General features: G+C 45.9%; 1 protein-coding gene and 1 long non-coding RNA gene across 5 annotated transcripts in view; one reads left to right on the plus strand and one right to left on the minus strand.

Annotated features, from left to right (window-relative positions):
• Positions 1–1,194: 1,194 nt before the first annotated feature.
• Positions 1,195–22,131, minus strand: LOC308474702. Of its 3 annotated transcripts, none has more exons than XR_013984868.1 (3): positions 21,846–22,131; positions 2,699–2,829; positions 1,195–1,477 (listed from the first exon to the last, which is right to left on the minus strand). It is a non-coding gene; the product is annotated as an uncharacterized lncRNA (long non-coding RNA). The 3 variants fall into 3 exon arrangements; XR_013984869.1 differs by lacking the exon at positions 21,846–22,131 and adding an exon at positions 4,025–4,595; XR_013984870.1 differs by lacking the exon at positions 21,846–22,131 and adding an exon at positions 3,815–4,005.
• Positions 15,293–27,493, plus strand: part of FOXN2 (forkhead box N2) — a 53,027-nt gene continuing 40,826 nt past the window's right edge. Inside the window, exon 1 of one of the 2 annotated variants that reach the window (XM_081001094.1) lies at positions 15,293–15,474. The gene's annotated coding sequence lies outside the window, so the exon portion shown is untranslated. Of the gene's footprint in view, positions 15,475–26,184; positions 26,282–27,493 lie in introns of those variants that run through there. The other variant, XM_081001095.1, reaches the window with a different exon arrangement.

Consider the following 27,493-nt stretch of genomic DNA (forward strand, 5'->3'; position numbering starts at 1 on the left):
CCTCAGAACACTTTCCCACTAGGAAAGCAGGTTTATGTTGCTGGCTTTTTTAAAGTGAGGTGTACGATAAAGGAGCCTCTTGCTATTATATAGTTTAAGTCACACAGCCCACCTGACACACAAGGGTGGGAGCGAGACTCCCTTATTGATCCTGTGCTTGACTTGCCAACAAGTACTTTTGTGCCACCAGCTGCTCTGGTTGAAGACCCTGCTGAGACTGCTAAATTATGCTATATGTCTGTCTCCAGCCCTTACTCTCCGGGGAAGAGGGAGAAAACACAAACAAGTAAACTGATGGAGTGGTTAACACCCCACCCCACCCCCAATTTGCTCCATGAATCCCTTGTCTCGGTTCCCTTTGCTGGGCAAAATGCAAAGAATTAGACCAGCTCAGATTAGTGCAGACACGTTCATTATAGAAAGAAAGTATTAATTCTATTCACACCAATTACTGTGTTGCAGAGAGCAGCTGTGAGCAATGAATAGTTTGTGTTTATCCAACATATACAAAGGGAGATTATCTAAATGGGAGCTCTGCCCACATTTTGCTCCCCCTTTACAGTGGTAAAAAGGTTTACAGGAGGACATGCCCCCCTCTGTCTTCCTTTAGCTAAGGGCCAGTAGACCTCCCGCTGCCTGGGAAGGATATAACTGGAGGACTGGCGGCCCCTGGAATCTCACAATTAAAAGTGTGTCTAAATGTTTTGTGTTGTTTTTACGAGATTCAGCGGGTGCAAGCCGTGCATTCACAGCCTGTGCTGTGTCCCCTGGCTGTCTTCGTGGCAGACTGCTCTGTTCCCAGAGCAAAGCAAGGGAGTGGTCCAGCCAAGCCAGAGACCTGACAACTACAGCACTGATGAGCAAAGCGGTCCAAGGAATGTTACCACAGGCTAACCAGGAGCTGTTACACCAGCAGCTGGCATACAAGAACTCTTTCTTTTTGTAGACAACCTGGGGCCCTTCCAGACTGCTGTTTTATGGCACATAAATAGCACATTTGAAGTGGCTCACCTATACATAATCTTACTTTCTCTAGGGTTGCCATTCGTCCAGGATTTCCTGGACATAGCTGGGATTCGGCCGCCAGGAACAACACCTAGGCGGAAAACACTTGTCCAGGAAAATCTGGACATATGGCAACCCATGTCAGAAGTATAGTTTTTGGTGAATTTCCTTAAAAATAGTTCAAAAACGTCAATATTTATTTATTTATTTGAGATTTTGCAAAAAAAAAGTCAACAACTAAGAAAAACTTTTGTGTCCGCATTTTCACTTTTTGAAATATGGCAAGCCTAACTTTTTCATTTTATCACATCTGCAATGAATTCCAAATATTCCCATGTTCTTGGCTTCATACTTCAGCTGTGCCCATTCCATTATTCCATCTCCAATTCCCCCTGCCTGAGCGCAAGTTAGTTGTGCTGTGTTGTCACGTCGCCGTTCTTTCATTTGTACACTTCTCAGGTTTTTCTGTTTCCTGTGCCAAAGAAACACCCCATGCTATTCTGTGAAGAAACTGCAGGAAGGCCAGCTTACGACATCAATAGGAAGCACATGGGAGTTGCGCAACGCTGCAAGCATCTCCCCCCCTCCCTGCACAGGTAAGTTAGTTGCACTACGATGGCACGGCACCATCATGGCACTGCTTGATGGACGAGCGGCTTCCACAGATACATAGTCTCCAGGATATTGCGCAGGGATATGGGTTAATGCATATATGACTAGGCCTCCCAGCCACTCTGACCTCCATTTTCAAAGGATTCCAGAACTGGACCAGGAAGTTCTACAGAATTCCAGTTTGAGAAACCTGATTCTGGATTTTGCAAGAAAGATCCACAAACAATTAAAGGCCAATATTTGGTTTCTTGCTTTGTGTACCTTCCTGAAAAACGCACGCCTTCAGAAACACCACATTCCTTTAGCTTCAGCCGCCAACATGATACTTCGTATCCTGCTGTGTATTTATTGAGTTGCATGATTTATATCCCACACCTTGACTATAAATGCATGCTCCTAGAGTGGCTAACAGAATAGGAAGGAACAAAAAAGTACAATATAATAAGAGGAATATAATATAATGCATATTAATGAAGCAAATTAAAACAACTAAAGGAGAAATCAGATGCTGTTAGACTCCAAATTCCATCAGCCACAGCCATTATACACAATGATCAGGGATGATGGGACCCGTTGTCCATCGTATGGATGGTCACAAACTCCACATCCCTGGCTTAAATGAAGTCTCCAAGTGCTGGGGGGTGGCATTCCAACCCATGGGTGCCTGGAGACTCTGCCGAGGAACAAATTATACATTTAAATCACAGCTGAAGCACACTTTTCTCCTCAAAGAATTCTGGGCACTGTAGCTTGTTGAGGGTTGCTGTGAATGGTCCTCTGACTGTGAGTGGTAAATTCCATTGCCCTGAATTCTTTGAAAGAATGTGCTTTAAAGTTATAGTGTGTAACAGGCACCTCCAAACTCAGCCCTCCAGATGTTTTGGAACTATAACTTCTATCATCAGGATCAGTGGTCAGGGATTATGGGAATTGTAGTCCCAAAACATCTGGAGCACCGAGTTTGGGGGTGCCTGGTGTATAAGCAGCCTCTGATGAGCTGATGAAGGCAGCCTAGCCAAAGGTTGGAGGGGGGATGGAGATAGTGGAGATATAGCAGTGTGGAGATCATGACTGCACCTACTTGTCTGATGAATTCTTCCATGTTGCTCTGCCAGAATCTGTTAGGTTTGAGCCCCCAGTTGTTTTCACCAAGTAGAAGGATTTTTGCAATGCAGTTAGCAACTCTGATGCAATCATAAATCAAGAGGCTGCCTGTAAGATATACAAAACATGTGGCCTCTAAATGATCTGGGACCAGCCCATCTGAAGGACCACCTCCTCACACCTCTGTATATCTGTGTGTTCATGTCTACACCTGAGGCCTCGCCCTCATTTGGCACCTGGCTCAGCTGTTGCTTAGCAATGAAATGCATGTTTTTGCAGGCCTTTGTGGCAAGTTAATAGCCTACTGCTATATATAAATAATATTTCTCATGTGCCAGGGTGGTGGTGTTTTTTCCACGCTGCCGTTTCGTTTTGCACATTTTTATAACCAATTTAAGTCAGTTTGTTATTTATTGAGTATGTTTGTATGCTTCCTTCGGGGTGCTTTGGGACGACTTTGGGGTGTGCAATATGATAAATTAATAACTAAGCCGATCATGCGCCAGGTGGTTTTTCTGATTTTAGACCACCTTGCATTGTATCCTTTGAACCAGTCAATGCAACCCAAAATAATGAGAGTCTTGCAGAGGAGAAGATGCTCACTACCTGTCCATTATACACTATTTTCAGACACAGGAGGAACTGCAGGGAGTCTGGGATCTTACAATAGTGGCATGACCCCCCAAAATGAGAGAGAAAACTGGTTTCTATTCTCCATCACCTGCTATAGCTAGAACTCTCTCATATAATCTCACCATACTACTGCCGTGTTTAAAAAAACCACAGTAATTTTTGTGCATTTTTCCTCTGGCAGAAAATTACTTACACACCCATCAGCTTTGAAACGGGACACCCTTTTTTTTCCTCTAAAAGGCAGGTATCTTGAAAGCGCAATCAAATAATTTCTCAACAACTGATAAAATACCAAGTCATCAGACTCGGAGCACGATTGTTTAAAGTGCAGCAGACGCACACAGTAATACAATATGAACATAACCAGAAAACAAATAGGACATGCTTTTAATGGAGTCCTTCATTATCTGGCGGTCGCCTTTAATGGAGCAAACAGCGTGTGTCATTTCTGTTATCTTACCGTAGACAGTTTGCACACACTGTAAAAATTGCTCTCCATTCTCTGGCTGAAAAGATCAGTGTTTCTAAAAGGTGCCGGGGAGGGGAGGTCATGCTGATTTATTGGCAATTAAACCTGAAGGATCTCTATACCCTCTTCAAAACAAAGCCTATCTGGGTAATTCAGCCGGGGAGACCGCAGAGCAGGCTGCCCCTCCTGTCATGAGCCCACCTTTTCTGTTTGGGCTCAGCAAAAACAACTGCCTTGGCCTTACTGAAAATGTCCTGGCCTGTGCAGGTTCTAGCTGCAGTTGCTATAGAAACCAGCTTCCAGGGAACCCTTTCCACAGCAACTAGAGGAAACCCTGCGGGTTTGCAGCGGAACCAGAGCACTGAATTCTGGGAAAGTGTTTCCGTTCATGAGGGCTGCTGGCCAAGTCTGTTGGTCCCCAACCTTTGCTCCACATAAGTAGAGAGCAGACCCTAGAGAGTGTGGCGTAGTGGCTAGAGGGTCGGACCTGGGAGATCAGGGTTCAAATCCTCACTCAGCCACAAAGCTCACTGCATTGATGATGTTGGGCCAGTCAATGGTCTCTTGGGGTGGTGTTCAAAAGCAGACCCATGGAAATGAATGGAAATGACTACAGGCAGTCCATTAACTTCAATGGATCTGTTCTGAGTAAAGATTAGTCGAATACCATCCCTTGCCTACACACTGTTGTTGTGAGGGAAAGTTCGAGAGTTCTATCCAAATGTGATTTTGGTTTTAAATGCAGCGTAAGGTAGTCTCTGTGGGAGTATATTGTATTTAATTATGGGGTATCAGAGTTTTTAGGGGGTTAACCAGGCTGGGATAACTGGGATAGCAGGCTTGTTGGTTTTTGAATGTCTGATGTAGATTTTTTCAATTTCGTTGTTCTGTATGGGACAATAACTGTTATGTACTGAAGTTCTCACCCTGGGCCAGCAGGGGGATACTGTAGATAGTTATGCAAATGAAGGATCGAAAAGTGACGTTCAGTGATTGGATAGTTTTGTATGCAAATGAAGGATCGAAAAGTGACGTTCAGTGATTGGATAGTTTTAGAAAATGGCAACAGTTGCATTGTTCTGGAGCTCTATATAAGCAGGCTGACTGAGCTCCTCAGCCTAGTTCTGTTCTGGCATCTGAATAAAGAAGAGCTGTTTAAAGAATCGCTGTGTCGTCTGACATGTTCACCCACAACTTAACAATAACAATAAAGATTATCGTATTGCATCGAGGTGGAGAGCCACATGTGGCACTTTGAGCAACTTGGGAGATACAGAATAATAAACAATTCAAATCTTGAGGTACTCTCTTTATTTTTTTAAATTTTATTTATTAAAATTGTATACCGCTCTATACTTGCAGGTCTCAGGGCAGTTACAACATAAAAAAAACAACCACAATATAAAAACACAACATGCAGAGGTGACGGCCATTTCAGCACAATTTCAGGTCCAGGGAAATCAAAATGGCTTCCGGTCACTTGGTTAGTCCACAGCTGAGGCCAAGGAAAGGTATCGGCAAAGTGAGCCTTGCCAAAAAGCTGTGACCCCTTGTAGCTGCCTATGAGGTGCTGGGTGCTGATACCAGGCCGGTCTGCCCTTCCCAGTCTTCTAACAGATGTGACCCCCCCGATCAACATCTGGGAACATCTGTGGTGTGCATGTGGAGGTGAACTCTCCCTACGCACCATGGTCCCAATCCAAGGCTGCTAGTTAAATTTTAAAAACTAGGCTTCTTAGTGGCAATCACACAATTCATGTCAAATCTAATTGGACCTAGGACCATAAGGTTTCCAGCTCAGCCCTCCGAGTCTCTGACAGGTCTTCTCTCCCCATAGAATAATAATAATAATAATAATAATAATAATAATAATTTTTTATTTATACCCCGCCCATCTGGCTGGGTTTCCCCAGCCACCCTGGGTGGCTCGCATATTAAAAATATTAAAAACACAATACAGCATTAAACATTAAAAACTTCCCTAAATAAGTTGCCTGTGTAGTATCTCATTAAGTCAGGACAGGGAATGTGTTGCCCTCCAGATAATGCATCATAGAATCGCAGAATTGTAAGTTGGAAGGGACCCCGAGGGTCATCTAGTCCAACCCCTGCAACGCATGGAATCTCAACAGAAGCATCCGTGACAGATGGCCATCCAACCTTTGCTTAAAAACCTCGAAGGAAGGAGAGTCCACAACCTCCTAAGGGAGTCCGTTCCACTGTCAAGCAACTCTTACCATCAGAAAGTTCTTCCTGATGTTTAATTGGAATCTCCTTTCCCGTAACTTGAATCCATTGGTCCTAGACTCTGGAGCGGGAGAAAACAAGCTTGCTCCCTCTTCCATGGGACAGCCCTTGAGATATTTGAAGATGGCTATCATATCTCCTCTCTAAACCCAACTCCAGTGCTATTTCTCGGGGTGGGGTGGGGTACTCAAGGGTACACCGTATCATCACTTTCCCCCAAAATGTTAAATTTGTGGCACTTACTGTAACAACTTCATGGTGAGTATCAGCACCATTTTTCCTTAAAAAAGTGGGGGGGGGGGGATGCACTGCCCAACTTCCTCAACCATTCCTCATAAGGCCTGGTTTCCAGACCCTTGATCATCTTGGTCACCCTCCTCTGCCACATGGCAGCCTGTCAATATCCTCCTTAAACTGTGGTGCCCAGAACTGGATGTAATATTCCAGGTGTGGTCTGATCAGAGACATCACCTTGCCAACAAAGGTCGGTATAGTTAAAGCTATGGTTTTCCCCAGTAGTGATGTATGGAAGTGAGAGTTGGACCATAAATAAGGCTTATCGCTGAAGAATTGATGCTTTTGAATTATGGTGTTGGAGGAGACTCTTGAGAGTCCCATGGACTGCAAGAAGATCAAACCTCCCCATTCTTTAGGAAATCAGCCCTGAGTGCTCACTGGAAGGACAGATCCTGAAGCTGAGGCTCCAATACTTGGCCACCTCATGAGAAGAGAAGACTCCCTGGAAAAGACCCTGATGTTGGGAAAGATTGAGGGCACAAGGAGAAGGGGACGACAGAGGACGAGATGGCTGGACAGTGTTCTCGAAGCTACCAGCATGAGTTTGACCAAACTGCGGGAGGCAGTGGAAGACAGAAGTTCCTGGTGTGCTCTTGTCCATGGGGTTACGAAGAGTCGGACACGACTAAACGACTAAACAACAACAACGACCTCCCTTGATCTGGACCAGGGGTCGGCAAAGTTCTTGTGGCTTAGGCCAGTTCACGGTCCCACAGATGCTGTGGTGGGCCGGAGTGCGTGCGCACACACGTTATTTTTGGCGTGGAGGAGTGCGCAGCTTTCCATTGGCTGCAGGAGCTTCCTGCAGCCAATGGGAAGCCACACAGCGTCACGGAAGGCGGTCCCTGCTCTGCTCCACACTGGTTTAGTGCGATGCACGGGAGCCGACCGAGCGGGCGGCGGGGGTCCAGTTAAACAACCCCTATGGGCCGCTCGTGGCTCATGGGCCTTAGGTTGCTAACCCCAGATCTAGACTGTATACTTCTGTTGATATAGCATTAACCTTTTTTGCTGCTGCATCACACTGTTGACTCATGTAATCCAACAATGTCTGAAGAGCCACTGGTTCCCAAGCCTTGTGATAAAGTTAAAAATACAGTTCAGGCACAATTTGATTGCCTGGAAAAGAGCCTTCCCCCCTCTAGACAACATATTGGGCAAGATTACTTATCAGAGCTGTTTCTTCCTGACTTGACGGACTGTACCAAATTGCTGCAATGTTTAGATGTGAATGCTCTCCCCCAAATCCCGTATCATGCAGCAGAACTCTTCAGTGTAAACACAGCACACAGAACACTGTGCTGAACAAATACCAAAGTTCTTGGCCAGAGGAGCTTATAAAGCTAAAACTATCAGGATACAAGATGTGGGACAACGCAAAACAAACAGCTGAGCAGTCTGGCTTTACAAACAGAAACCTTATGGGGTTTTTGTCACTGTCCTCGACCCATAAAATCATGGTTAATTTACTTAAAATTCAGGAAATAAAATCTAAGCAACACCTACATTGCAGATAAATCACCTGCGTTCCTGCTGCTGAAGTCTTTAGATCTGTTATTCCAATTTAAAAATTATGACCCAGGTTTAAACATTCTTAAGGCAGTACATTTCAAAAGTCCATAAAAGACATCCATTATTTCATGACTTTCCCAGGCCCATATAATCTGGGGTAGACGTTATGGTTTATAGGTTTTTAAACTTAAAGGATTACCGTATTTTTTGCTCTATAACACGCACCCGACCATAACACGCACATAGTTTTTAGAGGAGGAAAATCCGTAGGCATGCCACCCGTAGGCATTCCCTCCATAACACACACAGACATTTCCCCTTACTTTTAGGAGGAAAAAAGTGAGTGTTATGGTGCAAAAAATACGGTATATCAAATATTAGACGTACTTAGGAACAGGTCCTTTGAAATCAAAATAACTCACATAAATCCACTGATTTCAGTGGATCTACTGTGCATATGACTAATAACCCAGTGTGTTTCTGATTTCACGATAAAGTGACATATTCTATTATGAATAATGAAGCCATAAGAAAGACCTCCCGCAGCTCTCCAAAAGTAATATACACATGTGGATATGAATTTGGAGCCAGTTTCACCACCACACAAGAGACAAGATGCTTTATAAAAAGTAAACAGTGGCTTACTTCTTTGGCAAGAAGCCCAACTGAAAAACTATAGTAAAACCCAGTTGTAGTTGTTGTTTTCTCTCATGTGCACCCTCCTTTGTTCATGGATGTTGTTTCTAGGTGCAAAAAGTGCATTGACACCAAGACTCCCTGGGCCATCTTGAGTATGAATTGTAAGTCAAACTTGTCTGGAACCTGGTTTTGTCACTTAGGCCTCACTTTCAAAATCTTATTTTTACTGAAGCTATAACAACGATTGCATACTATTGCCAGCACACTAAGGCCTGCTGGGATTGTTCAGATCACCAAGGTACTTAGCGCAGTAATACCCTGCCACCGTAAACATGACCAGTCACCCATAGCTAAGAAAATATCCAAGTACAGTGGTACCTCGGTTTAAGAACAGTCCGGTTTAAGAACAATTTGGTTTACAAACTCTGCAAAACTGGAAATAGTGTGCTGGTTTGAGAACTTTACCTTGGTCTAAGAATGGAATCCAAATGGTGGAAGGGCACCGGCGGAGGGGGGCCTCATTAGGGAAAGCGAGCCTCGGTTTAAGAAGGGTTTCAGTTTAAGAACGGACTTCCGGAACGGGTTAAGTTCATAAACTGAGGTACCACTGAATCTCAAATTAAACTCTGGTGGAACACCTACTATTTCTGGTGTTCCCTTGGACTTATGATACCTTCTCTCTGTTATCTGTGCGGATTTAAATCCATCAGTTTAAGGAGACTACTTGATGCACTCGATAAACTTCTCTTTTCAGCCATGAAAAGTTCATGCCATAACCCAATTTGACGGTTTTTAGGATGCCACTGCAGATTCTTTGGCTGCCACTGTAAACACATTTATATGGAAATAAGTCCCACTGAGATCAGAAGGCTGTACTTCTGAGCAAATATTTAGGAGTGCACCTGCAACTTTAGCATGCTTGTGGCCTTCCCAGAGGCATCTAGTTGTTCACTGGAGAAAACAGGAGGCTGGATTAGATGGGCATTTGGTCTGCTCTGGCTTGTCTCTTCCATTCCTAGGATGGTTAACAGGAGTTGGCCCCCATCCCTTCAGGGCACATTGTGATCTGAGAGTTTATGAGGATGGAACTCAATGGCGTTTCTCCTTTTCCCATCTGTGTAAGAGATGTGTATGCCATATATTTGGGGACATGGTACCAGTGATATATCACTGCAGGTTACCTGAGGGTTCATCTGATAAAACTCTTCTTGCAAGATGTATAAGAGAGACGTAAACAACATACCCTTGAATTAAAGAAAGAAGCAATGGTGGTTATCAAGTCTTGCAGGCGTGTAGCTAATTTTAGACCCAGCAACATAATGGACTTACAGGGCTCACCCCATTCAACGGTTTATAGCGGCTTATACATTCCTGCTTTGTTAGATATTATTATTATTATTATTATTAAACAAGGTTGGCAACCCAGATTTTCTACATACATATAAAAAGGAAATAATGTGAGCACTCCCGATTTCACATTTTAAACTCACTTAAATCATAGCACCACAATGACTCCAGGAATAAAATGGAGCTTGCTTCTGCTGCCCTGATACTAGCTCAGTTGGCACAGCATGAGATCTTGGGGTTGTGGGTTTTGAACCCCATGCTGGGCAAAATATTCCTGCGTTGCAGAGGGTTGGATTAGATGACCCTTGTGGCCCTTTCCAACTTTAAAATTCTATTATCAAAATAAGCACGAATTTATTGTAAAAAAGGCTGGCATCCGTCTGTCTCGGGAGATGATGAGTGCACCTTTGTGGGTGAGGTCAAGCTGCTGGACGGTTGCTGCGCCTGCTGTGGCAATCACGTAATTTTAAAAGTAAAAATAACACAGTAACACGAGCATCATAACCATGTGCAGTGGTACCTCAGGTTTAAGTACTTAATTCATTCCAGAGGTCTGTTCTTAACCTGAAACTGTTCTTAACCTGAAGCACCACTTTAGCTAATGGGGCCTCCTGCTGCTGCCGCGCCGCCGGAGCAGGATTTCTGTTCTCATCCTGAAGCAAAGTTCTTAACCCGAGGTACTATTTCTGGGTTAGCGGAGTCTGTAACCTGAAGCGTATGTAACCCGAGGTACCACAGTATATGCTATGCTAGCCTGGTCTGCTAGCCAATGACTATAATTTGTTTATTTTTAAAAGTAGAAATAAATGATGCTTTGTCACCCTGGGTGGGTTCCAGCCAGCCATCTGTCTACCACCCGTTTCATGAACAGAACTTTGGGGGAAATTACAGTATACGGCTCGCCCTATGTCTGCAACCCCACGCACCCTCACCTAGGCTATGGGCAGAATGCAATCTGCTGCTAAGCAAGCGTGCAGGCCCTCTGGATGCGGAGCGGCAAGCGTCTAGAGACCATTCAGGAAGCGTCGTCGCAAATTTAAATAGTTGGGCCAGCTCAGTCAGTACAGCATGAGATTCTTCCTCTCAAGGGTTGTGGGTTCGAGCCCCACGTTGCACAAAAGATCCCTGCATTGCAGGGGGTTGGACTCGATGACCCTTCCAACTCTACGGTTCTGCAACCATCTCCGCATTTGAACCTGGCACCGTATCCCTCCTTTGTGCCACCCAGCTCGCCAGCCACGTGCTTCTCCTCCTCCTCCGATGCCCGGGCAGACTCCACGGGCGACCACCGTCCCTTTAACCTATTTGGCCGCCAACTGCCTGGACACTGAGGTCCAGCGCCGAGGGCCTTCTGGCAGTTCCCTCGCTGCAAGAAGCCAAGTTACAGGGAACCAGGCAGAGGGCCTTCTCGGTAGTGGCACCCGCCCTGTGGAACGCCTTCCCACCAGATGTCAAAGAGAAAAATAACTACCAAACTTTTAGAAGATATCTGAAAGCAGCCCTGTTTAGGCAAGCTTTTAATGTTTAATAGGTTATTGTACTTTAGTGTTTTGTTGGAAGCCGCCCAGAGTGGCTGGGGAAACCCAGCCAGATGGGCGGGGTATAAATAATAAATTACACTGGTCAACAACAAATTTGTTGTCTGCGTTTTTTTTAGTTGATTTAGGACAAATCTGATGCGCTGAATCCAAAAATCACATTGGTTTTGCTCAATCAGGTCAAGTTTTTGAGCTATGGCCATATGTCGGTTTTTTTACATTTTTGTTCACATGTATGCTTGTGTGGAGCATTTTAGAAGAAGCTGGTGAGGGTAAAATGCCATGTCGAATAATTGTTTTGATTGGAAATGATTATTTTAATGACAAGAAGTATTCAGGTCCAATAGTTCTGGGTGATTATGTCGAAAAGGGATCAGTTTGAAGTCATAAAACCTCAAAATCTTCCATAAATTGGTGCACAAGTTTCATAAGGCATGTTTACCATGCTTATTTTGGTATTAAACTTGGTGACCAGGATAAAGCTCGGGTGCCACACATGGTGTGTAAGGCATGCACCGAGACTCTACGTGGGTGGACCAATGGCAAGAGGAGTCTGAACTTTGGAATTCCCATGGTTTGGAGGGAGCCGACAAACCATGTCACTGACTGCTACTTCTGCGCTGTTGATGTGACTGGGATCAACAGAAAGAACCGGAGCAGCCTCAAGTATCCTGATCTTCAATCAGCACGTTGTCCTGTAGCTCATTGTGATGAAATTCCAGTGCCTATCTTCAGAGAACTTCCTGACATTAGTGACGAAGATGCCTCCAGTGTTGAAGGACATGAAGAATAATAATAATAATAATAATAATAATAAATTTTATTTATATCCCGCCCTCCCCAGCCGAAGCCGGGCTCAGGGCGGCTAACAACACTAAAATAATGCAACATTATAAAAACATCAAAGAATTAATTAAAATCAAAATTGATGGCAACCATAAACTAAAGTATTGTAAAGATTGCCAAAGGAGGGAGTCAGGCTGCGCCCTGACCAAAGGCCTGGTGGAACAGCTCTGTCTTGCAGGCCCTGCGGAAAGATGTCAAGTCCTGGAGGGCCCTTGTCTCTTGTGACAGAGCGTTCCACCAGGTTGGAGCCGCAGCCGAAAAAGCCCTGGCTCTAGTTGAGGCCAGCCTAACCTCTCTGAGGCCTGGGACCTTCAAGATGTTTTTATTTGAGGACCGTAAGTTCCTCTGTGGGGCATACCAGGAGAGGCGGTCCCGTAGATACGAGGGTCCTAGGCCGTATAGGGCTTTGAAGGTTAAAACCAGCACCTTAAACCTGATCCTGTACTCCACCGGGAGCCAGTGCAGCTGGTATAGCACCGGATGAATGTGATCCCGCAGCGAAGACCCCGTAAGGAGTCTCGCTGCGGCATTCTGCACCCGCTGGAGTTTCTGGGTCAGTCTCAGGGGCAGCCCCACGTAGAGCGAGTTACAATAATCCAGTCTGGAGGTGACCGTCGCGTGGATCACAGTGGCTAGGTCAGGGCGAGAGAGGTAAGGAGCCAACTGCTTAGCTTGGCGGAGAAGTGGTTCTTGAAGATGATGCTCCACATCCATTTTCCCAAAAGGAGTTGAATGATCTAGTTCGCGACCTCAGCTTGTCAAAGGACTCTGCCGAACTGTTGAAGGGAAAAAACCTCCTCTCTGACAGTGCTCGCATCAGCTTCTTCCGCAACAGGCATCAAGAGTACCTCCGTTTTTTCTCAGAAGAGAAGGACTTGGTGTACTGTGCAGATATTGCGCAGCTTCTGCTCAAGCTTGGAGTGCCACAGTACGAACCCAAAGATTGGAGACTGTTCATTGACAGCAGCAAGCGATCACTGAAATGTGTTCTGCTACACAACGGCAACCAGTTTGCCTCTATACCCCTGGCTCACTCGAGTACACTGAAGGAGAACTATGAAGCGGTGAAGTATGTGCTGGAGAAAATTGGTTATGATCAGCATAAGTGGTTTATTTGTGTTGACCTGAAGATGGTGAACTTTTTGTTGGGACAACAGTCTGGCTTCACCAAGTACCCATGTTTTCTGTGCATGTGGGAAAGTAGGGACCGTGCTCAGCATTACACGAAGGACTGGCCTGTGCGGGAGGAATTGGTGCCTTGCAAAGAAAGGAACGTCATCAACGACCCTCTGGTGGACAGAGACAGAATACTCTTCCCACCACTGCGCATCAAGCTCGGCTTAATCAAACAGTTCACCAAGGCTCTGGACAAGGATGGTGACTGCTTCACTTACTTGTGCCAGGCGTTTCCAGGATTGACCATGGAGAAGTTGAAAGCTGGCATCTTTGACGGTCCTCAGATCCGTCAGCTCATCAGAGATCCAGAGTTCGGAAAGTCAATGAACGAAGTGGAACTGGAAGCGTGGAAGGCATTTATTCTGGTAGTGAAGAACTTTCTTGGCAACAATAAGGCCAGAAACTACGCAGAACTTGTCAACAACATGCTGACTGCTTTCAGAAACCTGGGCTGCAACATGAGCGTCAAGATGCACTACCTATTTTCACATATGGACCAGTTTCCTGAGAACCTGGGTTCAATGAGTGATGAGCAGGGGGAGAGATTCCATCAGGACATAAAAGAGATTGGAGACCAGGTATCAGGGTATTTGGGACGCAGTCATGATGGCTGATTACTGTTGGACTCTGAAGAGAGACCTCCCTGCCGCTGAGCATTCCAGGAGTTCCAAGAAACGGAAGTTCAAGCCCTGAAGTTTGAAAAATGGTGAAGCAACATGCAATTTACGTGTACTTACCTTTATCAAGGTACCTTGCCAACAAAGGTCCGTATAGTAAAAGCTATGGTTTTCCCAGTAGTGATGTATGGAAGTGAAAGCTGGACCATAAAGAAGGCTGATCGCTGAAGAATTGATGCTTTTGAATTATGGTGCTGGAGGAGACTCTTGAGAGTCCCATGGACTGCAAGAAGATCAAACCTCTCCATTCTGAAGGAAATCAGCCCTGAGTGCTCACTGGAAGGACAGATCGTGAAGCTGAGGCTCCAATACTTTGGCCACCTGATGAGAAGAGAAGACTCCCTGGAAAAGACCCTGATGTTGGGAAAGATGTTGGCACAAGGAGAAGGGGACGACAGAGGACGAGATGGTTGGACAGTGTTCTCGAAGCTACCAGAATGAGTTTGACCAAACTGCGGGAGGCAGTGGAAGACAGAAGTGCCTGGCGTTCTCTGGTCCATGGGGTCACGAAGAGTTGGACACGACTAAACGACTAAACAACAACAACACCTTTATCAATGCCCACCATTCAGTTTAGAGTAATCAATGTTTCTATCAGGTAATCAATATATGTTGATGGAAAAACATTTTTTCTCTTAAAAACATATTTAGGATGATATGTGTTGACAAAAATCGGCTGATAATGCCACAAAAATGTAATCGATTTTGTCACAAGATCTGATTTTTTTCAAATCAACATAGCACAAAAACCTGACCTGATGGAGAGAAACGGATGCCATTTCCTGATTCAGCAGGGCAAAAATACTCTAAATCATTTGTAGAAATCTAGACAACATTCAAAAAGTAAAAAATTGTTGCCCAGTGTTATTATTAATATTATTAGTCAAGCCAGCGCGCGTGGGAACTTCGAAGGCTAAAAGCCCCAAACCCTTCCTCCCCACCCCCTTTTTTGCAGCCAGCTCCCGCGTGCCACGTGCCCCGCGCGCACCAGCGACAACCCCTGCCCTCCGAACACCCCACCCTCCCTAACTTCGCGCCGGCCCACCCCTTCCGCTTGCAATGGACTCGGCCGCTTTGCCGAGGGGGCGGTGCCACCGCCGCGAGGGGAGGGGAAAAGGGGGCCGGTTGCGCGCCCGGAGGCTGTGCAGGCGGGCGGGCGGAGCGAGAGGAGGAGCCGTCGGCGGCCGGGGCGCCTTGTTGCTATGGGGAGACGGCGAGGGAGGGGGCGGCGTCGCCGCTGCTGCTGCTGCGCAGGGCAAGGGAAGCCAGAGGCAGCGGCGGCGGCAGCAGCAGCTGCTGATTCCTGACACATTTCCCCCCCTCGCTGCCATATTGCTGCCCCCTCCCCCTTTGCGCGAGCTTCATGCGTACAGTGAGTCGGAACCTCTCCTTTATTAACTATCTGGGGTCGAGGGATGCGGGTGGGGTGGGGAGCTGGGGGGTGGCTAAGAGATACATACGCCTCTCTTCTTAAATTTAGTCTTTCCAACCCCTGGGTTTCTCTCCCCCCCTTCCGATTTCTTTTTCTACTTCCAGCTTTTTAATTCTCACTTGTCTTCCCCTCCCGATTTCAGCAGCGTCTACTTCCAGTTGTGTTTTGCTGGTGTTTTTCTGTTTTCATTCTCTCCCTCCCTTGACGTCTGGTGTGTGTTTGTGCACCGCGGAGGCTTAAATTGTGCTGTGTGTATTGTGTACACACACACACACAAACATATTGTGGGTAAATGTGCGCGCGCCCGCGCCTCCAGCTGAGTTCCCTTTGGCTTCAAGATATATGGCGCGGTTGGGATCTAGGGCGGCTGGGGATCGGAGGAAAGGTGAGGAGGTTTGAGTTGGTGTCAGAACTGGGGTACGCGTGTCTTTCTCTAGGTTGTGCCTGCAAGTTGGTGTGTGTGTGAACAGACATTCGTGTTCCGGGGTCAGGGGTGTGTGACTTGGAGAAGGGAAGATAAATGCTCGAAACTGGAGAGGAAGACACTGGAGAGGAGAACGAGGGATTTTCTTGTGGGTGGTGAAAAAGGGTTTCTGCCCAAGCCAGTCGTGTGTGTGAATGTATAAAAAGCTTGACTGCCAGATCTGGGTCTGACCTGTTTATGTGGGGCGTTGGGAGGAGTGAATGGAACAAGAAGGTTGGATGCAGCCAAAGCTCTCTCTCTGTCGGACCTGAGTCTCTAAATACGCCCCTCGAGAGATAGGTGGACTTAGTGGGACCCAAATCTGATTTATTTTTTAACCTACCTACTGACCACTTTAGAGCTGTGTGTTCTGATATAATGTGCTCCTCCTTCAATGAAGTGGTCCGGGCTCCCTTGGGCGGTGGAGAGACGAAGGTGGCATCTGGGGCAGGCAGGCAAGGGTGGCGTTTCACTGGAGGGGCTCCGATCTCCTCCCCCACCAGTCCCCCCTTTCCTCTGACCCTTGTCCCTCTTCCTGCCCTAGACTCTTGCCTAGACACCCCCCCCCCTTTAACCAGGTAGCTTTGCCGTTGTGCACGCGCCTTTTCGCCTCCTTTTGGACTTCGCTTCATCCACAAGCGCTGCTTGTGCGGTTCCAGCAGGCCCCCCTAAATACGATGCGTGCGCGCTTGGGCTTTTGCTAAGACGTTTGTGTGCCCTTTGGCTGTCCGTATTCTTTTAATAAATCTTCCCCGCTTCCGGGTGAGAGTGACTGGCTCGATCTTTCTTTCCGTCGTCACGAAGTTGGAAGGGAACAAGGCATCCCGCGTGCGCGCACAAAAAAAGTTCACCTGCTTTGGAAGTTTTTCAAATTGCAGCTAAGTGAATTCTTTCCTTCTCTCCGTACTCCGTAGAAAAGAAAGAGAAAGAGACTTTTCTCCCGGCTTGCTCCGTCCCTCCCTCCTCCAGCCTCCCCCATTTTGGTTCAGGATTGTGACAGCCACGTGGCTGGCAAAGCCTCTCGCCGGGGAAAGGCGGCCACGGGGTCACCCGGGCGGCTCCGCGAGCGTGTGGGTGGCTGCGCGTTAGCAGCCCGGCACAAAGCCCGGCGCAAAGTCTGCAACGCCGCCGCCCCCTCCTCCTCTTGCATGCGAGCGTAAGAAAAGGTGCCCCCCTCTGCGCTTTAGTCCTGCCTCCCATCTCTCCCCCCCCCGCTCCTGCTTAGAAAATGCAAACTCTGCGGACGCTGAATGCAAGCGCAAGAGATTGAAGCCAACGGAGAAAAGACAACCCCCCCCCACCAACCTCTGAAAAAACTTGGACCCTTTTGTATGGGATCGATCAAGCCGCACTAAATAACATTAACCTCCTCCTCCTCCTCCCGTTCTGTAACTGGCACAATTGGGACTACACTCCCCGCCCCCCAACGCCTAAATATATGCAGGCATAGAGAGAATAGAGGGACAGCACGCAGAGAATTTTAAACACACTTCAGTATGTGTCAGACCCCCCCCCCCATATGCATGCTCTGTGAAAGGGTTGGGGAGGTAACAATCAGCACTCTTCTCCTTTTTTCTTTCCCTTAGTTAACAGCCCTAAATGTGCGCTAGGGAACTCGTGGTTTGCAGAAATCCTGTGCAATGCTTCCTGCAAATGAGAATAAGTTGCATTGCTTTGAGGGGGAGGGTGCTGGTTCTGTTGCTCCTCCCACTGGGTTTTTAACTTCGGTGGACATGTGTGTGTATTTTTTAAAGGTATTTGTTAACGTTACAAATTATATCTTGGTGGTGTTGGTTGTTTTTTTTGGCCGTGGCTAATTTCACCTTTTGGTTGGATGGTTGTAAACTGCTTCGAGGGTCATACACCCACGGGAAAGTGGCTGAGATATTTTAATAAATGGGAGGGTTGTGAGAAAACCCTGTAGAAAACATGAAATGCATTTGTGGTGCTCTTTGTTTTGTTCTAATGTATCACAAGGGCAACAAGTGGCCTTTTAAAATATTTCCTTTCTCTGTTTATTTTCTGCGGAGTCACGCTCAGGTGAAAAATTACTTTTTCACCCTTTACAAATAAGGGAATTTGTGCTTAGGGGTAGTGTTTCTATAGGTCAGCCTTTCTCCACCTGGTCTCTTCCAGATGTTTTGGACAACCAGGAGAGCAACCCAGACATTTGAGGGGCTGTCTTGGCCTTGGGGTCTCTTCCAACTCTACAGTTCTATTATTCTAAGTCATGGGTAGGCAAACTAAGGCCCGGGGGCTGGATCCAGCCCAGTCGCCTTCTAAATCCGGCCCACAGACGGTCCGGGAATCAGCATGTTTTTATATGAGTAGAATGTGTCCTTTTATTTAAAATGTATCCCTGAGTTATTTGTGGGGCATAGGAATTCGTTCATTTCCCCCCCCAAAATATAGTCCAGCTCCCCAAAAGGTCTGAGGGACAGTGGACTGGCCCCTTGCTGAAAAAGTTTGCTGACCCTTGTTCTAAGTTCTGTGGGACCTGACTCCCAGGTAAATGTGTGTTTAGGGTTGCAGCTGAAATTAAGCTCCTTCAGCTCCCACTGATTTTAGTAGGGGAGAGTTCAAGAGGCTAAACTTCCCCAATGAAATTGGTGGGATGCAAAATCAGTTCCAAACTGGCTCATGCCTATGGTGCATGATGCTGATTTTTTTTAAAATTTAAATTTCTTAACAACATAAGAAGTACCTGCTGGATCAGGCCAACATCCCACCTAGTCCAGCATCCTGTTCTCACAGTGGCCAACCAGATACCTGGAGGAAACGCACAAGCAGGAACCAAGCACAAGAGCACTTTCCTTCAGCTGGAATTCAGAAACATGCTGCCTCTGACCACAGAAGCAGAACATAGACACTGTGGCTGGTAGACATTGATAGCCCTTTCCTCCAAAATCCTCTTTTAAAGCCATCCAGTTCTATTACCTGTCCCAGCTTCTTTGGATGTCCATGACTTCCTAGTGTTATGAGAGTGGGAGAAGATATTTTCTCTATCCACTTTCTTAAAGGTAAAGGGACCCCTGACCATTAGGTCCAGTCATGACCGATTCTGGGGTTGCGGCGCTCATGTCACTTTATTGGCCGAGGGAGCTGGCATACAGCTTCCGGGTCATGTGGCCAGCATGACTAAGCCGCTTCTGGCGAACCAGAGCAGCACATGGAAACGCAGTTTACCTACCCGCCGGAGCGGTACCTATTTATCTACATGCACTTTGTGCTTTCGAACTGCTAGGTTGGCAGGAGCAGGGACCAAACAACAGGAGCTCACCCCGTTGTGGGGATTCGAACCGCCAACCTTCTGATCAGCAAGTCCTAGGCTCTGCGGTTTAACCCACAGCGCCACCCGCGTCCCCTTATCCACTTTCTTAGTGCCACAAACTTTTCTATGCTTCCATCCTGGCTCCTCTTACTCGTCTTTCCCTTGAACTCAAGAGGCTGCTGTCCCTTGACCCTTTTGCTTGCCCTTTTCTCAGCCTTTTCCAACTCCTTTTTGAGGTGAGGCGACCAGAACTGTACACTCTACTCCAAATGCGGTTCAGCCATAGATTTGTGTAATAATAGCATTATAGTAACAGTGGTTTTATTTTCCTTTCCTAATGATCCCTAGTACACTGGGCCGACATTTTCATCAAGCTGTCCTCTATGATCTCAAGGTCCTGTTTTTTGGTCAGCCATTGCCAATTCATAACCCCATGAGCATATATGTGCAATTAAGATGTTTCCCCCCGGACACGCATCACTTTACACTTCTTTACACTGAATTGCATTCACCTTTTTGCTGCTCTTTCACTCAGTTTGGAGAGATGCCTTTTGAGCTCTTCCCAATCTCTTTTTGTTTTCCATCAACTCATATAATCAACGAACTTGGCCACCTCATTGCTCGGGCCTAATTCTAGATGGTTTATGAACAAGTTATCAAACATAGGTCCCAATACTGATTCTTGGGGGACTCTACTTTCTTAGGGCTGCCATATGTCTGGGAATTGGGCAGGAAAATGGCGTCCGAGTGGATTTTCGGCAAATTGGGAAACCCAGACGTATGGCGGGTGTGTGTGTGTTAATATATATATTTTAAATCATTCAATAAAAAGGCCAACAACTTGCAGCAAAATCAAAACAAATAATAATAATAATAATCAACTCCTTTGTCCGGATTTTCGCTTTTGGGAATATGGCAACCCTAACTTTCTACATCCTTCCATTAGGAGAGCTGTCCATTTATTCCTACTCTCTTGTTATATAACTAGTTTTTGATCCACTAGAGAAGAGGACCTCTTTTCTTATCCCGTGACTCCTGCTCGGGTGTTTCTGGTGAGATACTCCATTGAAAGCTTTTCGAGCATCCAAGTGCACTTGGGTGGGTGGAAACTGGGGGGGGGGGCGATATCTCTCGCCGATATCTCCCGCCCCCACCTCTTCCCAGCGGAGAAGCCAGTACTGTCTTCACAAAAGTTTAAAGGCAGCTTGTTAAGCTTCTGACACCTTCTTGACTTCCAGTCCTGCCCACCACAAGAGAGAAGATGTGCTTTTAACGAGCTCTTGATTTCATTCCCACCTGCAAATAGAAGATGTGAGTCTCCACCAGGTGGTCTTCAAATGAGGATTCTCCCTTTGTAAAAGTGGCCATGATCCCTGCCAGCAAGTGCAAGAGGAGATGTTTCCCTTTTCCTTCCTGGTCAAGAAAGTGTCCATCTTGGTTGTGATCTTGCGGAGTGGGTTGGGGACCAATAGGGAGCAAAGATAATGTCAGCGCATGCAGATTGAGATACGAACGCAAAGTCAGCTTCTCCATTGTAGCCATCAATTAGTTTATGGTACTGAATAAGCAGCAAGCAGCACAAATGGCTCAAGCAGAAATGATTTCGTGGCTCAGATAGGCACATGCAGATCTGGTTCTAGCAAAGCGTTGTGCCTCCTCTCCTCTATGCCACGGGGTCCCAAACTGTGATCCGTGAGCTTCAGTCAGGTTCCATGTAGTTGATGCAAAACCCGTGAGGGGCAAGCAAGGGTCACAGTGCTGGGTTTTCGCCTATTTACGCTGCAGTTCTAGACATGTCTTCTCAGAAGTAGACCCCTTTGAATTACATGAGACTTGCTCCCAGATAAATGGGAGCAGGCTTGCCTTTTGTATTGTCATTTCTTTCTTCCCCAAAGGCAAATCGATATTTGGGCCTTCAGGACTTTGGTCAAGTGTGGGTCGCAAGTTGTGACTGATAGCTGTGTCCGCGAAATATGTGTTGCCTGGCAAAAGCCATTATGGCGAACCATCTTCAGGCATCTTTTTCCCATTGTTCCATAACTTTACAAACTCTTTCTCTTAAGTACCGTATATACTCGAGTATAAGCCAACCCAAATATAAGCCAAGGCACCTGATTTTATCACAAAAAACTGGGAAAACTCATTGACTCAAATATAAGCCGGTTCACCACACCACAAACCTCCTGGTGGGCCGGAGTGCACATGGCAGAGGGGGCTTCTCTCTCCCCCCATTAAAAATGTGCTGAAAAAGTCGGCTTATACACGAGTATATATGGTATATAAAATGTCTGAAATGAGGAGCAGGAATAGCTGTATTGTCGCAATGCAAAACTAGCTGTGTGTATCTTGTGGCAAAAATGACTTGTACAGGATATCCTTTTTTTAAAGCAGCTAGAATTCAGAGCATGGGAAGTGCTATACCAAAAGTCTTACCACGTGACCTTGCGTCAGAACTCCTTCTCTCTCAGCTTCATGTTGTCTGATCTTGCCGCTCAGTCTAGACAGAAAAGGTAAACTAGCAGGCAGCTTCCTCAGTGCATTGGATGCATGTGAATTATATTATTCTGGTCTACTTACATTGTTGCGTTGAGCACCTTGATAGGATCTTCTGCCTTTCCACAGCCAACCTTATCTTTCCCTGCAGGGGTAATAGTATTTTACTGGCAAAATGATGGTGTTTTCCTTCCAGGCCGCAGGCAGAACTGTTACATGAGGTTATAAAGGGTCAATATATTGATTGAACTGGGATAAAAAAGTGCTTCCGAGTCTCTAGATGATAGCATCCTTTTTTTTTTTAGTATTTGGGGGAGGCTGTCCGGTTTTCTCAGTACAGCACTTCTACCAATTTTGCGATGTTAGAAACTCATATGTATATAAGCTAAGTGACAAATGGCTCATTAAATCAGGATTGCAGTCATCAAAACGGAATGCCTAGTTCGAAAGTCGTCTTTTTCAATACGACTTTGTGGTTCCTGAAATTCATTCTGATTGTGCAGATGAAATATAATTGATATAATGTGGTATTATTGTGTGAAAACAGTCAAGATCCAGGGATCCCCAAGGATGCAACTCCAGATGGTGGAGATGTCAGGCGTCATCCTGGCACCCAAGCATCTTCACCTGGTTGCAAGTGGCTCATAGCCAGGTGCAAAATGCGCCTGGCGCCTGGCTAATTTCGAACGCTGCTCTTTTGCATCATGGGGCTTGTGTTGAACAGGGGCTGGGGAAACTTGTGTCCCTCTAGCGGGTTTTGGAGTCCAATTTCCAGCTGCCACAACCAGTTTGGCTAACAGAGTGGATGTGGGTTGAAGTTCAGCAGCACCGGAAGGCCCCACCGATTCCTCATCCCTATAATAGTAGCTTTTGTCTCATTAAGGGATTATTCAATAATACTTCAGTTTCATGCTCTTCATACACCCAGGAATGCCCTTGTCACTGGAGATAAATAGTAGGAAGAATTAGAAAAAAGTGCACGCTCTTAAAACCAGGCATAGGCAAACTTGGCCCTCCAGATGTTTTGGGACTACAACTCCCATCATCCCTAGCTAACAGGACCAGGGGTCAGGGATGATGGGAATTGTAGTCCCAAAACATCTGGAGGGCCAAGTTTGCCTATGCTTGCTTAAAACATTTTGTGGGGGCAACAATATATTTTGATAGGGGGCTAGAGCAACAAAATTTGCAGTGTAGGTGACATCCTAGTTTAGGGGGGAAAGCAAGGAAGAGGGGACTTGCTAAAGGTGTATAAAATTATGCAAGAAAGCCAATAGAGTAGTTCCCTCCCCCCTCGTTATTATACTAGAACTCATTGTCATGAGCCCCGTGGAGACGGACTTGGTGAGTGGTCAGATGTGGAAAGAGAAAGAACTGGAGGAGTTTGATCCAGGAGAGGGGTCCAAGGGAGTGGGAAGTGGCCATTGTCAGAAGATACCAACCCTACAGTGGGGCCTGGTGGATTGGGTGCCTTGCCCAGGCATCATGTCTCAGCTGGTCAATGTGGTACCGGCCCCTGCTACTACAGGGTCACCCTCCCCAAGAGGTACAGTACAATGAATCTGACAATGAGCTGGTTTGAACTATCTTCACAGGCTCAGCCCACTTGGAAGAGGGCTTGCTTGCTCAGTCCTGAGCCTTGGGATGACAATGTCACATGATGGTGCTCTTCAAAAGGAGAGTCCAGGGGGTGTGCCGAATGTTGGGTCAGCATCATAACTTCTTCCGAGCCATGTGCTCTACAGCTCTGCCATGTTTCCTGACTTGGTAACCTGTAACCTGTTTGGGCTCTGGAGCGAATTTTGGAATTTTGGATGGGGTTTGTTCAGATTCATGGGAGATAAAGCTGTCAGTGGCTACCAGCAACAGTGGCTGTGTTCTAACTCTGTTGTTGGAGTTGGTATGCTGAATGGACTAAAGTGGTTTTGAGAATTATTATTTTTAAAAAACTGATACGGTAAATATTCCCTTTTAGGAATTACGAATTTGATAAAATTGATGCAGGAGCAGGAGTTAAGGAGGAGTAAAAGTTGTTACACATGTTGTGTCTGTCAAAAGACACTGGTGTGCTGTGAATTTGCCTTTTCTTTTGATGGTATTTGCAAATTTACTTAATAAATTAATGCATATTTTTAAAACAACGATATAATAAAAAGGGTGTGGGGGAGAACTGACCAGATTGGAACTTAGACTTCCTACTGATCCATAAAATTTATTTACACCACTTATTTTATTTTTAAAAACCTCTCAAAGCATCTTACAAAAAAGGCTTGAATGACAAAACTATCTGTAAAAAAAACAGTTAAAAGCAGCTATTTAAAACGGTTTAAAATCTGCTGTTGCCTTATTGCTGTGTTAATTATTCTTTTAAATAAGATAAAAAACAGATTAAAGCAGATGTTTTTAAATTCCAGATTCCTCTGGGGTCTCCTCAGTCCCAACTCAATGGGATACAACCACACCAAGCCTCTCTGGGGCTGGATAGATACGAGTTGTAGGAAGCTACTGCTGTAGCTGTTTAAATAGTGCTTAAAAGCCCTAAAATGACTTAGGTCCCAAATATGAAATGCCACCTCCTTTCCTCAGGCCTTCTTGGATGTTAAACTCATCAGAGTGGTTCCTCTTGGTAGATCTGTTGCCTTCAGAAATTTGGGAGGTAGCAGGCAGAAAGCAGGCCTCTGTGGCATCGTTTGGCATATTCTTTGTATGGCATATTCTTTGTACAGTGGTACCTCAGGTTAACAACTTAATTCGTTCCGAAGGTCCGTTCTTAACCTGAAACTGTTCTTAACCTGAAGCACCACTTTAGCTAATGGGGCCTCCTGCTGTTGCTGCGTCGCCGGAGCACGATTTCTGTTCTTATCCTGAAGCAAAGTTCTTAACCTGAAGCACTATTTCTGGGTTAGCGGAGTGTGTAACCTGAAGCGTATGTAACCCGAAGCGTATGTAACCCGAGGTACCACTGTATTCATCATACGGCGGAAGGTACCCTTCTTCTTCCTCTGACTTTGGGCATCTGAGATAGATACATCTTAAGACCCACCTTATTCTCTTGATCGCAACCTGTTTTAACATTTTAAAACATGTGTTCCAAATGGTTGTAACCTGTCTGAAGAATCCATGGTGAGAGGGAAGGCAGGTAAGAAATCTCAATTATTGTTATAAAAAATATATCTCCAGAAATAATGTCGGAATGCTCTGCGCCATGATTTGCTCTCTCCCAACCCCTCATTCCTGCGTGTTAAATATAGTGGACTTCAGCTCTTCAAGTAGCCATTTCCTGCAGCAGTAAATTAAGAAAACAAACACACCCATGCAGAACCATTTCAGCTATGGTGACAGTGGTGCCCTTCATTGTAATCCTAACCTGGTTTCTCGAGGAAGGCGTGAAGCCTCTGCTTCTTTACTTACGCGAATCCACCTGAGTAAAATTTTAAAGGAGCCCATGTAAACGGGAATAGCCTGGCTAAAATAAGCCTGCCTTGTGCTGCTTATTTTTATTTGCATTTGGAGCTCTCCCAGTTATGGGTGGCCCGGAGGGCGCAGTAGTAACAGATTAACAAGCACAAATATATATTTACAGTTCTATTAACATCTAGATTAAAAACATAAATATCAAAAACCCCAGCCTTCTGTCAGCTGAACCTTTCTCCGTATAGAAAAGCCTTGCAGTCTTCCAAAAGGTGTAGATATATATATATATGTTTTGAAAATTTTAGAGGTCTGAGAGAAAGGGCGAAGTAGGGAATTTGGGAGCTGCACTTCCATATAGAAATTTTTCTGCCCCTGGAAAGGCAGAGAGGGTTCTTGTTTCTGGGACTAGGCTTCTCTCTGCCAAACTTCTTGTTGTTTTTTAATGGATCATTGAAGAAAATGATACCCTACTTATCCCCAGTGTTTGAAATTCCCTGGCACATTTTGCTACTGGCACGGGTCCAATTGCGACTATGTGGAGATTTCTGGGCACCAGGTTGGCGACTGATGTCTCCATCGAGCCAGCAGACTTGTGCATAGCAAAAGACACACATCTTGTTCTTCTGCACTGCTGAGTGAATCATGGACCCCTTGCTGGGCATCTCAGTCCTCCATGCATCATATCAAGGAAAATAAGTGTAGGGCTGAGTACAGGTATTTCTGACTGTGCTGCAGCCTTTCTGCAGGCTACCCAAGCAGAACTCACAGACCACAGTTTGAAAACCTCTGCCTTTGGTCCATTTCCATTTCCGTGGTGTGGGTTTCTCTTTCTTGCAAATTGTTTTATGAGCGAGCTACAGCCAAGCAATGTAGTTGAGATCATAGAATCACAGAATTGTAGTATTGTCTAGCTCAAGCCCCTGACGAATAGACATTCTGTTGTGGTGACCGTAACCCAGGTTTGAGGTGCTATTTGGTGCTTGGCTTACATATCTGCATTTCCAACACGGCTTCTCCCCCAACACGGCTTCTCCCCCAGCCATGCACCTGTTGCACCATGAAATTGTACGATCCCAGGCAACCATCACCAAATGACTTCTCCGCAGGTATAGATTGGCTCTTAAGCAGTGCTAGAAACTCCTATATATAATATAATCGCCAAATGGCACCTTAAACCCAAGGTGATGGTCGCCACCATGGAATGTCTAGGCCAGGGTTTTCAGCAGGTCCACCGTCCTTCAGACCATGTGGTGCGTCGGACTATATTTTGAAAAAAATAAACGAACGAATTCCTATGCCCCACAAATAACCCAGAGATGCATTTTAAATAAAAGGACACATTCTACTCATGTAAAAACACGCTGATTCCTGGACCGTCCGCGGGCCGGATTTAGAAGGTGATTGGGCCAGATCCGGCCCCCTGGCCTTAGTTTGCCTACCCATGGTCTAGGCACTTTTTAGCACTGGGATTCATTATTACTATTATTCATTTCATTTCTATACCGCATTGTATTTTAAAGAGCAAACCTCAAAGCATTGAAACGTCGAATAACACCATCCAGAATAAAACAAATTCAAGCTTCGAGGAAAATATTACAGATCCTTCTCCAAGGGGCATTTTGCTTTCCCCTGGCGTCCAAAGATCTCCATGTGGATGAAATTGGGCTTGCACCAGCCGTAAAACACGGCTGGCTAATTTCTGTCACTGTTCTTGATAGGGATGTATGTTCCACAGTGTGTGGGAAGCCGCTGTGACTATCCGAGTGCCCATCTACATGCGCCCTTGCAGTTTGAACATGAAAGTGTGGTTGGAATTGGAGATAAGGCGCAAGGACAGAAAGGATCTCTTTGTACAGCTCCAAGCTTGAAGCATGCACAGACGGTGAATGGCAATTCTATATGGAGTTTGCCCAGGTAGTTAAATTAAAAAGTTGATCCCGGCTACAGGCATTGCCAGTTCCCAAGCCCCCCACCTCCTTTGCGGCTTTCCAACCGGTGAGCAGGTTTACAAATGTATGGATTGCAACACAGATGATTTCCTATTAGATATTGAGCTGCATAATCCAGACTCGCCCACCATCCCTCCCTCCCAAAAAAGCCCCCCTCTCCCGAAAACCATGGCAATCCAGGGTGGCTTCACTCGTTCAACCACCCCGCCAGAAGTAGTAGCAGACAGATGGTTCTCAACAATGGGAAAATCCAGTTGGTTTCCCTTAGGAAAATGCTTGAGAACAATAATGCTTAAGGGGATAAAGGCAGATTAATTAATAGAGGCATTGTTGGTGCCTGTGTTCGGTTGCTCCTATTTGCGCTCTAAT

Source organism: Podarcis pityusensis (genome assembly GCF_964106645.2).
Source record: "Podarcis pityusensis genome assembly, chromosome: 3".
Lineage (NCBI taxonomy): Eukaryota > Metazoa > Chordata > Lepidosauria > Squamata > Lacertidae > Podarcis > Podarcis pityusensis.